The sequence below is a fragment of the Carassius carassius genome, chromosome 33, assembly GCF_963082965.1.
Source record: "Carassius carassius chromosome 33, fCarCar2.1, whole genome shotgun sequence".
In the NCBI taxonomy this organism is placed as follows: Eukaryota; Metazoa; Chordata; class Actinopteri; order Cypriniformes; family Cyprinidae; genus Carassius; species Carassius carassius.
This window is the reverse complement of record NC_081787.1, coordinates 30419748-30435022: the sequence shown is the minus strand read 5'-3', so window position 1 is coordinate 30435022 and position 15275 is coordinate 30419748. Positions and strand designations below refer to the sequence as shown.

General features: G+C 40.2%; 1 protein-coding gene across 1 annotated transcript in view; it reads left to right on the top strand.

The window, feature by feature from the left end:
* The window catches only part of LOC132114084 (X-linked interleukin-1 receptor accessory protein-like 2), a 259570-nt gene that overhangs the window by 44494 nt on the left and 199801 nt on the right, over window positions 1–15275 (top strand). The gene's annotated exons all lie outside the window — the stretch shown is intronic.

Here is a 15275-nt window from a genome sequence, read left to right as displayed (position 1 = left end):
CTGGTCATCGTGGGTAAACGCTCAGTTTCATTTACTGAATGACTAAATGTCATCCTGAGGCTTTCTGAAGACTGAATCAACAGTCAACAATCAGAGGAGCAGATGAGAGGGGCATGCTGAAGTCTTAAATGAGTAATGAGGGTGAAGAACTTTACTTTACTTACATTTGTGGAGTGTCTTGTGTTTCACAGGACTCGTACCTGAGCCATGCTGTACCAGGTGAGAAAATGTCCAAAAATCATTAAATGGGAGCACTGTGCTGAGATTTTGTGCTTTATCAACAGGTTCGTACCAGCATCTTACTGTAGGAACAGAGCTGGAATCCAAAATGTTTTGATACTTGACCATCGTCACTGTTGGTCTTCAGACCGTAGAGTACTGATGCATTCAAATACTGTATACATAGAGGTGAAGCTATATTTTCTGTTCTGTGTCAGATGTTAAATTGACAGACAGAGCGGGAAAGCGCTTCAGTAAGCGTGCTTTGACTGTTTACTCTCTCCAAACCACCAGAGAGCTGAAAGTGTGCAAGTAAATCTGTGATCTGTGCTTGTTTGTGAAGGGCATAAAAGCTTTATTAAACTGGATCTGTGGTCATGACCTTACTGAGAGACGCTCTCTAAGTGCTCCTCAGTGCTCAGGGTGACCACAGCTCCACGAGGACAAAAACATCTGCTCAGAAGCAATGCCAGTGTCATGTTTAAACTCGGCTGATCGCTGAGCAAGCAGGGCATCACCACCCTGAATTTGTGCTTTCGCTGAATCATCTGACATTTTCCACAAAATCAAGGTCACTCTTAACAAGAGGGCTAATGAAGTTGACCCTTCAAGTCCAGGTCTAACACTGTAGAGATGAAACAGTAAGGCCTCGGTGAAGATTGATCCTCAGACTGCACCTGTTTGACGGCTCGTCTAGCTGTGTTTAGTGTTCGTCGTTATTTGCTCGTGATATTAAACGCAGTGTTGTTGCAGTCATCCTGAGTGTGCTCTTCACACATCAGTTTGGCCATTCATTAACACAACCACCACATTCTGGGGCCTGAAAACACACATGCTTGAAAAAGGGTTTCAAAGTGCAAGTTTCTGAAAACAATACCATCATCATCATCTCAGTGTAAACTACAAAATCATGACACAGTGAGAACATGCACTTGTGTATAACATGCTCTGTCTATAAGAATGTGTATTTGTATCAAATAATGCAGTGTGTTTAGTGGTTTTCCCGGATCCCTGTGAAGGGGGATCACTTTAACATTGCTGTCATCTGTACATCACACTGAAGACAAAAATGCATAGGAAAATAATTTGCTTTTTTTAGTACATTGTTGTCATGTAAACTTACCCTAAATGTTCTTTCAAGCAAATTACCACGAGTACATTGTGATGTAAAAAAGCAGATTGGATTTTTGTGGATACTTAATTGCATTACACTTTTCTCTGATGCTTGTGTTTGTTATTTTCTTCTGAAAGTATCGTTTATTAAGACATCAATCCTGTCTCGTTTGTCCAGTTTAGAGTAGCTGTGAAATGGCTTGATTTGTGTTAATGCATTACTGATCAAAACATGAAGCCAGGACAGGATGAACTGTGTATGTCACAGCCATGATCAAGCTGGAGATTTCATGTGAAACTCTAGATCATTTCTGTGATGACACAGTGAAAGAGTGATCATTGTAGCAGTGGTCTAGTTTGGAAAGCGTGTCATATCTGTTGGATCATGACACTCTTCTGCTCGTTAGTCTCCTCCTCTATAGTGCTGTAAGATTACCAGAACCATTTCACAGAAGTTAAGATTTGGACACAAGATATGGATTTGAGTATGAGTAAAATATTTGAGTAACTCACTTGTAATAAACTGAACGCTTCCTGTGAAGTGATGTGTCCGTGTACCCTTATTCCCTATGCTCTTTCTCAGTTCCCTTCAAACTGGACACTTTCACTGCCTTTTTGAGTTGAAATCTCATTTAAGGTGCAAGAGTACCCTGTGAAGTCTACCATTGATTGGAACAGTAGAGTCCAGTTTATGTCCTTGCCTTCACATAAAAATAAATTACTTATTAAATATATAAATAAAGTAAAATAAAGGAACACACACCACAAGCTGTTTCAGCTCAACACAAACACTTGGAGGTCATGTGCTGCTTCATATTTTGCCTGAAGTTGTGGTTAATTGCTTCTATGTAGGTGTGAAATAGACCTGCCATTGGCTGAAGATACACAATCAAACTGGCCTTCAGTTTAACTTTCTCTATAAGGCATTGTTCCCTGATGTACAGCAGAAATCTCTCTTCTCATATCCTTCTATATAATAATAATTTATAAGATAAAAATGTCTATAGTAACAGCTGCCGGGGTCTTACATTTATCAGCCTTCCTCCAGAGTCTCATTCCACCAGCAGAAGGAAACCAGTTAGAGAACTGCAATTAAAATGATGAAATACTCCTTTCTTGGGCCTCTAAACATGTTTTCCCCCGTCCTAGAGATTCTTGCAGGCCATATAGCAAAAATCACGATGTAAATCTCCAGCACTTTCCATCAGCAGTGACCTGCCCAGAGGAAGATGCTTTCTGTGTATGAAGAGGAAGAAACAGATCCCAGTCACCAATGATTTCCCTTCTATCATCTGACTGAGGAACAACACACACTATTCAAAGCAGCGTCATCATTTTAGTGACTAGATCTGAATCTGAATTGAATTCCTGAATGTAATATTTAGACCGATTAGCTTCTGTTTTCTATATTTATACAAACTATACACAAAAGTGTTTGTTTAAAATGAGAACCAAAGCTATCATTGACCTAACAGGAGGTACGACCCTGATGTTGTGTTCTGCTCATTCTGATAATGAGAGTATTGAGTATTTTCTGTTGTATGGAGCTTAAAATACGACAAACTATTTGATTTGTGTCAATTTGTATTATTGTCAAGTGTCATTTAACAAAACTGAATATAAACTACAGCTAATCTGTGTTATAGCAACAAGGTGACTATTAGTTTTATTTGATTTGTATTTTGTGAAGTTAATATAACCCAAAGCATTGTGTTGTATAAAAAAAATCCAATATAACAATTTTGGAGCAGGAGAATGAGGGCAGTGATCGTGATCGATGTGAGACATATCCTGACAATATAAACAATCTAACCAATAATTACATTAACATACAAATATTACAGAAAAAAGACGATCAGTTAATGGACTTACAAGACTGGGATGGATAAAAATGTATTGCCTATGTAGGCCTATTTTATTTACTTTCTAACATTAATTCATGATGAACTTCATTCAAATGCTGTCTATATTCCGTGCAATACAGTGTGGTAACATAGACTTTGGTTAATATAATAATTTATTAATGTAGTAATGGAATCATTTCTTAATTCAAAATAAAATATTAATATACAGTTTTGTAGTATTCCTATTAATACAAAATTAATTCATATTACCTCAGTTTTCATAATTGACTTTTGTCAATAATTCAAATTTACACAATTCAAATTCAGAAAGTTTTGTCATATATTAAGCTCCATACATTTGGCCTAAAATGCTAGTCCACATTATCACATTGGACTGAATTCTACTGACTTTACCCACCCCCCCCCCCCCCCACACACACACCTTGTTACTCTTCTGGTGTTACCTCAAAAACAGCTTATGAGTTTATAGTGTTATGCAATATTATTACCAAATATTTGATTTAATTTTTCAACAACTTTCTACGAGCACAGGTTTTATATTTCTTTTTGTAACTGATGGATTGTCTGTGTTTTTTAACTGTCAAGAAAGTATTATAAAAAGGCCCCAGATGAATGAGCACAAAATACAGCTTCCCCAAGTATAAAAGGTCGATTTTATGGGCACTTATTATTATAATATTCAACAACAATCATACAGTGAAATGAGGATTCACAGTGCTGCATATAGCCTGCCATGTGCTGTTGAACAGAGACAGTGTTTTTCTCTGAGGCCATTATAGATGGTAGTTCATAAACATAACTGGATATTATCTCTTATTGAATCTATGTCACCTTTAATATGCGCTGCTATCATGGGAAGTAATCTTATAAGTGGACCTCCTGTCACCTCCCAGCAGATTTCAGACTTTTCAACCACTGATTAGGCTCCTGAAAAGTCTGCATGATTAAATCTTTTCTTCACAGATGTGTTTGTCTCATTGATCAGATATTAATCAGATTGCTAGAGACATGCGGAGCACACTCACTCTGCGCTCCATCAGTCCCACAGGACATCACATCAGGAAGAGTCTGCTTCCACACGCTTGGTTCTTCCTCAGGCTGGACACTTTTCTGTGAGCGTGCTAATATATGGAGATTTCACAGCTTCCACGGTTCCACGTTTCTCCAGAACTTAACACTTCCACCTGTGCTCCATTTTCCAAGTTGCCATGAAACTGAAGTAGAGACAGATCTTGTCTTCCATATTGTGACCAACACCAGAGTCTAGTGGTGTCATGTCTGTTTTGAGGTTTGGTTCATGTTTACACCATGCCTTGTATTTTTAAGCGTCGTTAGTCATGTGATTCCCTTTCCTATCACATGACCTAGTTATGTGGCCGCTTCATGGTTGTTGTTGTTTTCAGTTGGTGTTGGCTTGAAGCGGCGCTGCACAGACTGATAGGACACAATCAAAGCATCATGGGAGACTTGAATCGCTCTCGTGGTGCTGTGATGTCAAACACTGATCGATCTGCACAGCACTGCATCTGGTTGGTTCATGTTCATTAGTTCTGCCTCATTACTGAGCTGTTATGCTACCTTTGACTCATTTAAAAAAGCTGAGATGATGATTTCAGCAGGATCTAGATTTTGGAACAGAGCTAAAATGCTGAAAATCCAGAAAGCCTTATAATAGTTTTCCATTAGACAATGAAAATGTGTCTAGACACCAGCTATGTGCTTTCTAAAGAATCATTTCCTAAAGGCAGACACCATAGACAGCTCTCAAAAGGAACTTTTTGTGAAGTTGTGAGCAGATTCTCCTCCAAACAGAATGCTGTCATGCCCACCCACCATACGGCTGTGGTAAAGCAGCGTTGATGGATCAAACAATGCCTTTTACAGAACAGAATCAACACGGAGGCTGCTTGCAATCCCCACGAGCCCATTTGAAATGTCAGTGTCTGAACTCATAAGTGAGCAAGAGCCATGCATCAGTACAGGAGGGAGAGGATTGCTCTAGAAGTGCATAGGTTACAGCTGTTCTGAGGTCAGTTCAGTGCAGTAGAGCAAAAGTGTAAAGCACACGGCTCAGGTGCACTCAGGTTGTGCAAATTTAAAGACATTGGCCCTATTTTAACGATCTAAACGCAAAGTGTAAAGCACACGGCTCAGGTGCACTCAGGTTGTGTCCAAATCCACTTTTGCTATTTTAACGACGAAAAAATGGTTGGCGCGCCCGGTGCATGGTCTAAACAGGTTGTCCCTATTCTCTTAATGAGTAATGGGTGTTTTTTGGGCGTAATGTGCAATAAACCAATCAGAGTCTCATCTTCCATTCCCTTTAAGAGCCAGTTGCACTCGTGCCACGACGGATTTGCTATTTACACGACGGAATTTGGCAAGCGCAAAGACAGAAGGCGTCTCCGAGATGATACGGAGCTGCTTGTGTGTGAGCCAAATAGCCAAATTCTGATACATGTGATGACTATCCATTATGATGTAGCCGCACTGGGTTGTGCATTATAATTAACTCAAATGTTATATAGGGAATTTTAATAATTAATCAGGAATATGATTAATATATATATCTCATATGACAGTTACATTAAAATTATTGAAGATGAAAAATAGGTCAATTGTATATATCAATAACTCATTACAAGGCACTGTAATTTACTCATTAATATGTCAATATTCCATTCTTCATATCAATTATAGTTATATCTCTTACTGTAAATTACCGCAAATAAGATTACCGCCGTAAGATTAACTTATTAACTTTCAATAAAGTTATCACTTCTTAGAATTCAAGGAAAAATATTCTCTGGCCATGAAAACATTATCCTATCATTATGAAATTTCGGTTACTAAAATGTAAAGAGCTTGTAGCTAAAGATCAGACATTTCATTGACTCGTGAAGTGAGCGTTTCAGTCAGAGGCAATCATGAATATATATTGGTTTTTAATAATTGAACTAATAATACATCAAACTACACATCACACAGAGTAAATACGCGTACGAAAATACAGACAGTAAACTTTGTACAAGACATAACGGAATCCAAATGAGAGAGAGAGAGAAAGAGAGAGAGAATGAGTGAGAGAGGATGAGAGAGAGGGGTGAGAGAATTAGGCGTGATCACAGAATTACAAGCTCAGTTATGCAAACTCACAGACAGTAACCCTTGAAAGACAACAACGAATCAAATCACCTTGAAAAGGTAATAGACAAACTTTAAGCAGCATTTAAATCTCCATAGAGAATGATACTTGCATGTGGTCTCTTTATGACTCACCAGACCAGCGTGCGTGTGAGCCTGGTCCTTTGTACCAATGAACCAATGAACGTCCGCGATCTGAAGCGGGAAAAACTTTCCTTTGTCTCTGGGGAAACACCCCCTCGCGTGAGTTATAGCTGACAGAATTGAACATTTTTCTTAAGAAAGAATGTATTTCTGAAACGATGCATCTTTTTGTAATTTGTCGTCGAGATTCGACACAGTCAGATTTTTACGATTATAAAGATACCATAAATTACATATATAACTGATAGAAACATGACGTTACATTCATATGCAGAATTACACACATTTAAAGTTTGATTAACACATGATAACACTGCAGATACTCCAATTTATATGGGAAAACATCTACTGCACAAAAAGGCAATACTCAATACATTTAGAATACATTGAGAAAAGAAAAGGGTACTATTCTCTTTTCTAACAGTTAGCTTTCCTGTCCTGTTTGTTAGGTCATAAAGTTTTACGACCTGGTCAGGGGGGTAGGGTTACAACTCATGATTCTATTTGAGAACTAGTGTTGTCAAAAATATCGATATTTTGATAAATATCGATACTGAAATATCTGAACGGTACCAATACTAATTTCCCGAAGTATCGATACTAGCCGAGCTTTCACTTTCACTTCTCTCCAAAGGCGCGTTGACAACCACCACACGCGCATGCGCACTCGCACTCGCACTCGTCTCATTCGCTCTGGTTAGCAAAAGTGAAGTGAATGGAAAGATGGCGAGTGCAGCCCCCGCGTGACCGGCTTTGGTTGATAAGGAACACAGCAGGAGTGCTATCTGGAAATATTTTGCATATGAGGCAAATGAACATGGAAAGCCGAAGGACACAAGCAAGCCAATATGCAAAAATGCTACAGAACAGTCCTAACAAAAGGCGCTAACACCACTAATATAGCAAAGCACATGAGAGACCGACACCCGGATCTGTATAAAGAATTTCTCGAGGTTGGTATTATTATTATACATTACTGACACTCTATCCTCCAATTTGATACTGTTAAGAGCTTTGACACAATCTGTATTGTTAAAAGCACTATATAAATAAAGGTGACTTGACGACTTCATGTCGATCCAGTGAGCACTGTTTTTGCGTGTGATGCACGCACGTTTGCGTTTAAATTTGTTCATCAAATAACGTTAATGTATTAAACAGCTTTTATGACCGATGAGCAATGCTCAAAACTAAATCAGATCTGAAGAGTCTGTTAGCAAACATACAGGGGGAAAAAAAGTGTGAACATGGAGAGGGTTCATCATCCAGAGAAGATGAGGGTGCAGAAACAGAACTCAAACAAACTCAACAGAGTGTATCTCTGCTTCAAGTTCAGTTTCAGAGCGTGTATTTAGTACATCAGGGCTCATTTGCAGTGCGAGAAGGGCACGACTTACAGAGGAGCACATTGACATGCTGGTGTTCCTAGCTCAAAATCAGAAAGTTGCAAAACAACTGTAGGATACAGTAATGGGTGTCAATCTCACTCACCTCTGTAGAGAAAATCTGCATAAAACTGCAGCAACAGATTCCATTTAATTATTTTGTTTACTAATTTGATACTTGATGCATAAGATTGCACTGATTTTTTTTTCTTGAAGTTTAAGTATCTTTTGTTGACATTGTGATTTGATTTTACTTGGAAATACAAAAGATTGCACTTTTTTTTTTACTTGCACTTTATTGGTTTTTGAATGTAATGCAATCTGAGAGGCTTTTGAACAAGTGCACTACCTCAGGACATTTTTGTTAATGTAAAATATATGTTCTAGACTTGTTATATTTAGCTTTAAATAAAAAAATAACCCCTTAATATTGTGGCAGTTTTTTTCTCCGTGGTATCGAAAATGGTATCGAATATCGATATTTTTAAGGTATCGTATCGAAGTTAGAAATTCTAGTATCGTGACAACACTATTGAGAACATTAAATTAGGAGAAGCATTTCCAATTTACAAGTCAGCAATTTATAATCCTCACATAACAGGATTAACCACTTTATGCAACACACAAACCTATTCAAAATACATATTATTAAGGATTTACATAAAGAGCGTAAATTGTGTGTGTGTGCTTATGTGTGTGTGTGTGTTGTGGAATGTATTTCGTTTCTCCTTTGAGGCTGCTCACGTGACTTTCTTGTCCGGAGTGTCGTAAATAATTTAAATCCAGCCAGGCTGGCGCCAGGCATTTTGTTTAGAGAGAGTTGGGTTTATATGCCTGAATTCATAATCTACAAGCTTTGGGTTTGCATTGTTTTAGATTCAATGAACCGTGATTCATTAGTTCAGAACCAATGAATTGATGAACTGCATATCTGTTACAATGACATATATATATAGGTTTGAGCTGGTCTATGGTGCTGTCTATTTTCAGCTCCTTAAAATAGCATTGCGCCAGCAAAGAGCCTGAACACACCTCTTTTTTAGACAGCACGCCCATGGGTGCACAAATGAGCGCAAATACATTTGCTTATTAAACGGCGTGGCGCTGGACGGGAAAATGCAAACGGCGCCGGACTGAAACTAGCAAACACGCTTGCGCTGCGCCTTGCGTCGCATTGTGCTGGGTGTATTATAGAGCCCATAAACTTTCATTTTTAACTTTTCATTCAGACATTTATTTTCTGCTAAATATTGATCTACTTAAAAACATAGACTTCTCTACAAACCTAATCAACTGTAACTTCAGCGTTTAGCATTTTCAATAGTTTTGTAGATAGTTGTCAGGGTTTTGCACTGACACTGTTTGTCTTGTGTTTTTCTTTCTTGTGTCTATGTCTTGTTTCAGCACATGGCCTTGTTTTCCTTGTCCATGTGCTTCCTTTAGCCCCTCCTCCTTGTTTCCTCTTTACCACACCCTCTTGTTACCCTAGTTGGTCTAATTGTGCTCACCTGTCCCTCATGTATTTTCCTCCCTATTTATAGTGCACCTTACCCTTTTGTGTTTGCTGGTCCGTGGTCATTCTCACCCCGTCTCTGTCTGTGGAGGTGGCTGAATGTGTGTTCGTGTCTCCCTGTCTGGTTGGTCTTGTGCCCTTGTTTTGTCTAGTCTTTGTAATTCTACGTTCTTGTCTTGCTCCTTGTTTAGTAATTTGTTTGTTCTTGCCTTTTGCTTTTGTTATGGGTATGGGTGTGTTCCTTTCTTGGTATTTGGTTTTGTTTTTTCCTTGTGTTGCAGGCGGCCGCAGAGATACAGGACACCTGACTCCCATTAGGAGGTGGAGATAAATATCGTGGTTTTATGCAATGAGCGAGGCACGGAGAGTTGACATCATCTCCGGTTGGCCTCGGGTTGCCTCGTTTTGGGATCGATCGTTGTCTGCATTTTGTATTCTGTAAACCCCTAGATCTTGTAATAAATATTAATTATATTAATTCAGTGGTGTGGCTGTCCCATCTTTGTTGCGGTTATGAGCTGGCCGTAACACTTTCATTTGTAATATTTATTTAGTTTTTCTATTCTTGATTCTTGGTTTTGTTTGATCATTCTCTTAATTTGGTTAAATTGGTTTTACTTTTATTAGTTCATTGGTTTATATTCTTTGTCTTGAATTTAACTTGGGTTTTTGTGGAGCTTTGTCCTGTCTAGTCTTGTGTTCGAGTTTCTGACCTGTCCCCATGTGTCCTGCCTGGCATCTGGTGTGTCTCCAGAGTCGTTCATCAAGTGTCTGAGCTCTGCTCTATGGTGCCTTGTATGGTCTTCTCCATCAGCCTGGTATCAGCTGCCCCCTCTGTTGCCAAAGTATTCTGCCAGTTCTTTCCTGAAGCCTTCACTAGCTGTTCCTGTTTGTGTTCCTGTTGTGGTATCTGTTATACACTTCACTACCTCTTGTATCAGTCTTTCTTGTCAATAAAACCTTTATATCTCACTGCAATTGGGTCCTCCTTCCTAGATCCCTGACATTACGGACCAGCCATATTCAGGACCCAGCAGATGAGCTTCACTGCTCCAGTTTTTTTTTTATTTTGTCTAGTGAATTTTTTTGCCCTGATTTATTAATCGTGTCTTGTCAGTTTCAGATACCCCTGAGTTTTCTGTGATTGCTGCCAGCACCCCTGGGTTAGTCAAACCAGTCCCAGGCACCTTTGACTTGACCAAATTTGCTGCAGCTATCCCCAATCTAGTCAAGTTCGCACCAAATTCTCCTGAACTATGGTCATTTTTGAATCAGTCAAGTCCATTTCAAACTCCACTGAGGTTGCTGCAGTCATCCTTGCTTCAAGTCCGTTCAAATCATTCCAGAGAGAGTTAAAGTTATCCAAGCCAATCCAGCCCCAGAGCTCGCTCCAGTGTAGGATCCAGCCCCAGAGGGCAGTTCATCAACACCAAGGGCTATCAAGAATCTGTTCCTGCAGCCCTGGAGCCTGCAGCCTGGGGCAGCTTGTCAGCCCCCGAGGCTGTTCATGAGTCAGTTCTTGAGTTTCTTCCTGTGGCCCAGGAGCGTATTTCAATAGCCCCCAAGGTCGTCCTCAGTCAATTTTGGAACCTGGTCCAGAGGTGTCTAGTTTGGTTGCCTTATCAGAACCTCAAGTCACAGTCACAAGGATATTCTTCCAAACCTCCCGGCCTATTTGACTTTGTTACTGTAGTTATACCAGAGACTGTTCTAGACTTTCATTTCACACCATCAGATGTCTACCCTGTCAGCCATGTGTCAAGTCCCCCAGAGAGCACTCCTGTCATGTCCACAGAAAAATTTCCTGTCAAGTCCCCCAGAGATCACTCCTGTCATGTCCACAGATGTTGTCAAGTGTCCAGAGATCACACCTGTCATGTCTACAGAAAACATTCCTGTCAGTCGTGTGTCAAGTTCCCCAGAGATCACTCCTGTCATGTCCACAGATGTTGTCAAGTCCCCCAGAATATCACTCCTGTCATGTCCACAGAAAATGTTCCTGTCAGTCATGTGTCAAGTTCCCCAGAGATCACTCCTGTCATGTCCACAGATGTTGTCAAGTCCCCCAGAAGATCACTCCTGTCATGTCCACAGAAAATGTTCCTGTCAGTCGTGTGTCAAGTTCTCCAGAGATCACTCCTGTCATGTCCACAGAAAATGTTCCTGTCAATACTGTGTCCAGTGTCCAGAGATCACACCTTCAGAGGTTGTCCCTACCTACTTTGTCTGTCTGGCCATACAAATGTTCCTGTCTTGTCACGCCTACACAGGATGTTCCCGCCTGTTGGGTCATGGCCTTAGACGGTGTTCCTACCTGTCAAGCTAGGGTCATATAAAATGTTCCTGTCGGTCCTGTTATGTCCTCTGAGGTCGTCTTTGCCAGTTGGGTCATGGCCATAGAAGGTGTTCCTACCAGTCAAGTTATGGCTATATAAAATGTTCCTGTCAGTCTTGTTATGTCCTCGGAGGTAGTCCTTGCCAGTTGGGTCATGGCCATAGTTCTTATATTGTCAACTCCTCAAGTCTTGTTCCTACCCGTCACATCTGGGCCATGCAAAGTGTTCCTGCCTGTCCTGTCAGACCTACAGTGGTCATTCCTACCTATCGGGTCATGGCCTTAGGCGGTGCTCCTATCTGTCAAGTTATGGTCATATAAAATGTTCCTGTCGGTCCTGTTATGTCCTCTGAGGTCGTCTTTGCCAGTTGACACTTTTGTCTTGTCAAGCCCATGGAGGTTGTCCCTGCTAGATGTTGCGCCCAATTAGATCATACCAGACCAGCTGTCTGCTGCTTCAGACGAGTCCCTCTGAGGATATTCCTTCTAGTTGTCAGCCATCTGAGGAGGCTATGCTATACGTTTTGTCCCGTCCTTGAAGATTGTTCCTTTTTGTCTTGTTAAGCCCACGGAGGTTGTTCCTGCTAGAAATTGCACTCATTGAGATCACACTAAATCAGCTAACTGCTGCTTCTGATGAGTCCCTCAGAGGATGTTCCTGCTAGAAGTTGCACTCACTGAGATTATACCAGACCAGCTATCTGCTGCTTCTGACGAGTCCCTCAGAGGATGTTCCTGCTAGAAGTTGCACTCACTGAGATCATACCAGACCAGCTATCTGCTGCTTCTGACGAGTCCCTCAGAGGATGTTCCTGCTAGAAGTTGCACTCACTGAGATCATACCAGACCAGCTATCTGCTGCTTCTGACGAGTCCCTCAGAGGATGTTCCTGCTAGAAGTTGCACTCACTGAGATCATACCAGACCAGCTATCTGCTGCTTCTGACGAGTCCCTCAGAGGCTGTTTCTGCTAGAAGTTGCACTCACTGAGATCATACAAGACCAGCTATCTGTTGCTTCTAAGGAGTCCCTCAGAGTGTGTTCTAGCTGTGAGTGTGAGTGTGTTCATGTTTGATCTGTGGAGGCTGTCCCCAAGTATACCACTCTCCCTGTCATGACCTCTGAAGATGTTCCTGTACAGTCTGCCCAAGCACAGTGCTAACCACTTATGATGCTGACTTTCATCCCACCGTTGGAGTGGACACCAGGAGCCGTCCATTGGGAGGGTGGTAGTGTCAGAGTTTTGCACTGACACTGTTTGTCTTGTGTTTTACTTTCTCGTGTCTATGTCTTGTTTCAGCACATGGCCTTGTTTTCCTTGTCCATGTGCTTCCTTTAGCCCCTCCTCCTTGTTTCCTCTTTACCACACCCTCTTGTTACCCTAGTTGGTCTAATTGTGCTCACCTGTCTCTCATGTGTTTTCAGAGGTTGTCCCTGACAATAATTGGATACATTATAATTTAGCACATGGCTTAGGCAGTTATTTAAAGTCTAAGTGATGATTAGACTACGAGGGGCAGAGAGTGATGCTGCCCTCCTGGGCTCAACAACGGACCGCATTTTATCCAATGTAAATCTATGGTGAAAAATTAGAAATGCAGCCCACCGTAAATGAGCCAAAGGGTCAGAAATTAGTTCTTCTTCTGCTGTTATTTGTATAAATGTTCTTCAACACAACAGAATGAATAAAGATATAGAATTACTGGTCCTGCTTTCTGATTGAATTGGTCGAATAGATCAGAAATGTTCAGAAAAAGCTTGAGCATATTTCCTCAAATCAGATTCTGATTTGCTCTGTGAATGGTTTGGGTTTAATGCTGTCAGGCAATCAGCAATCAGGCTCCACAGTGATTGGCTGGAACTCAGTTGGCAAATGTTCCCTCTCATCAGTAATGTGGGTAATCTAAAGGCATATTCAATGACAAAAGAACTAAATAGCTTAAAAAATGCTAAATTAAACACTTTGCCTAATTATTTAAAATAATGTGTGATATAATTTTCACTAATGTGCAACTCCTGACCCTAAATAGCAACATTATCTCCCCTGCAGGTGCACTTTCACACTTTCCATTAGCATCAAATGCGTTGCATTACTGCAAGTCCAACAGCATGTCACATGCGATGAGTTGACACAGCAGTGCTGAACTCACAGCTCTACCGAGGTGGAAATACGCTCTCATGCATTCAAAACAGAATCGCTCTTTGAAAAAGAAAAGAAACAACTTCGCAGCTGCATCAGCTTAAAAAAAAAGTCACATTAGGTTGATTGTCTGTTAACGGTTTGAAAGAGCTTTGAAAGAGATCTAACAATTAGGACTTTCCTATGCGAGTTTTCAAAGCAATGTGAGGCAATTAAAAAAGGTTCGCCAAAGTCAATGCCTGAACTGCCAGGCCAAACTAGAAAGCTGTTTTAATGTGGCAGCCATGCAGAAACTGTTTTGAATGTGTAAATGTACAGAGCTCAAGAGCAGCAGACAAACAACAGTAACACGGTCCGTTCAGTCTTCTAGACTTTATTCACAAACCTCTGGATTCACCTCTGTCTGGTGAGATCTGGGAGATGTTCATAAACACTTTATAATAACTTTAATTAATAAATCATTAACAAACATTATATAATGTTTAATGGATCATTGGTTAATGTTTACAGTTGTCATTCAAATTTCAGTTAGTATGATAATGCACTTTTTCAAAATCTACAAATGATATTAAAAGGGGTCATATGATGCTGCTAAAAAACATTATTTTGTGTATTTGGTATAGTGCAATGTGTTTATGTGGTTTTAGATAAAAAAAAACACATTATTTTCCATGTAATGCATGTTATTGTTTCTCCTCTATGCCCCGCCTTTCTGAAACGCATCGTTTTTTTACAAAGCTCATCATTCTGAAAAAGTGAGGTTTGCTCTGATTGGCCAGCTATCAAGTGCATTGTGATTGGCTGATTACCTTGAGCATGTGACGTAAATTTTACGCACATCCCATCATCGCTTCTCTTTCAGCAGTTCAGTCAATGTACTGTTAGGAGTAACTGAATAACTCTGGATATTTGTTTATTTCACATCAGAGGGAGTGTAAGGCACATTTATAAACTGAATAACTTAAGTAATTTGTGGATTAGTGCATAAAGGGAGACGCGAACTGTTTCAAATGATTCAGTTTGATTTGGTGAACTGGTTTGACAGGTTCACTAAGAAGATCCAGTTAAACAGAACGATTCGTTCACGAGCCGGACATCACTAGACGAGACAAACCAAATAAAACCCATTACAAATGAGGAATTAGTTGTATCCAGTGAGGATATAATTACTGATTATTATGACTTATACTGTCTTTTTACGTGCTGCGTTGTGTAAACATAAAACTATGTCTGCATTTGTGATCTGAGAAACAACAAACAACAAGTGCCACTCTACACTGCTCAAAACTCATGTTTGAATCATCATTGGCAAATTATTTAAATATAAATAATGTACTTACAGGCTGTGAGTCAGTAGCGCCAGATTGATGCATTGCAGGCTACTGGTTCAGGAAACTCATCCTTCGTAAAATGTGCTG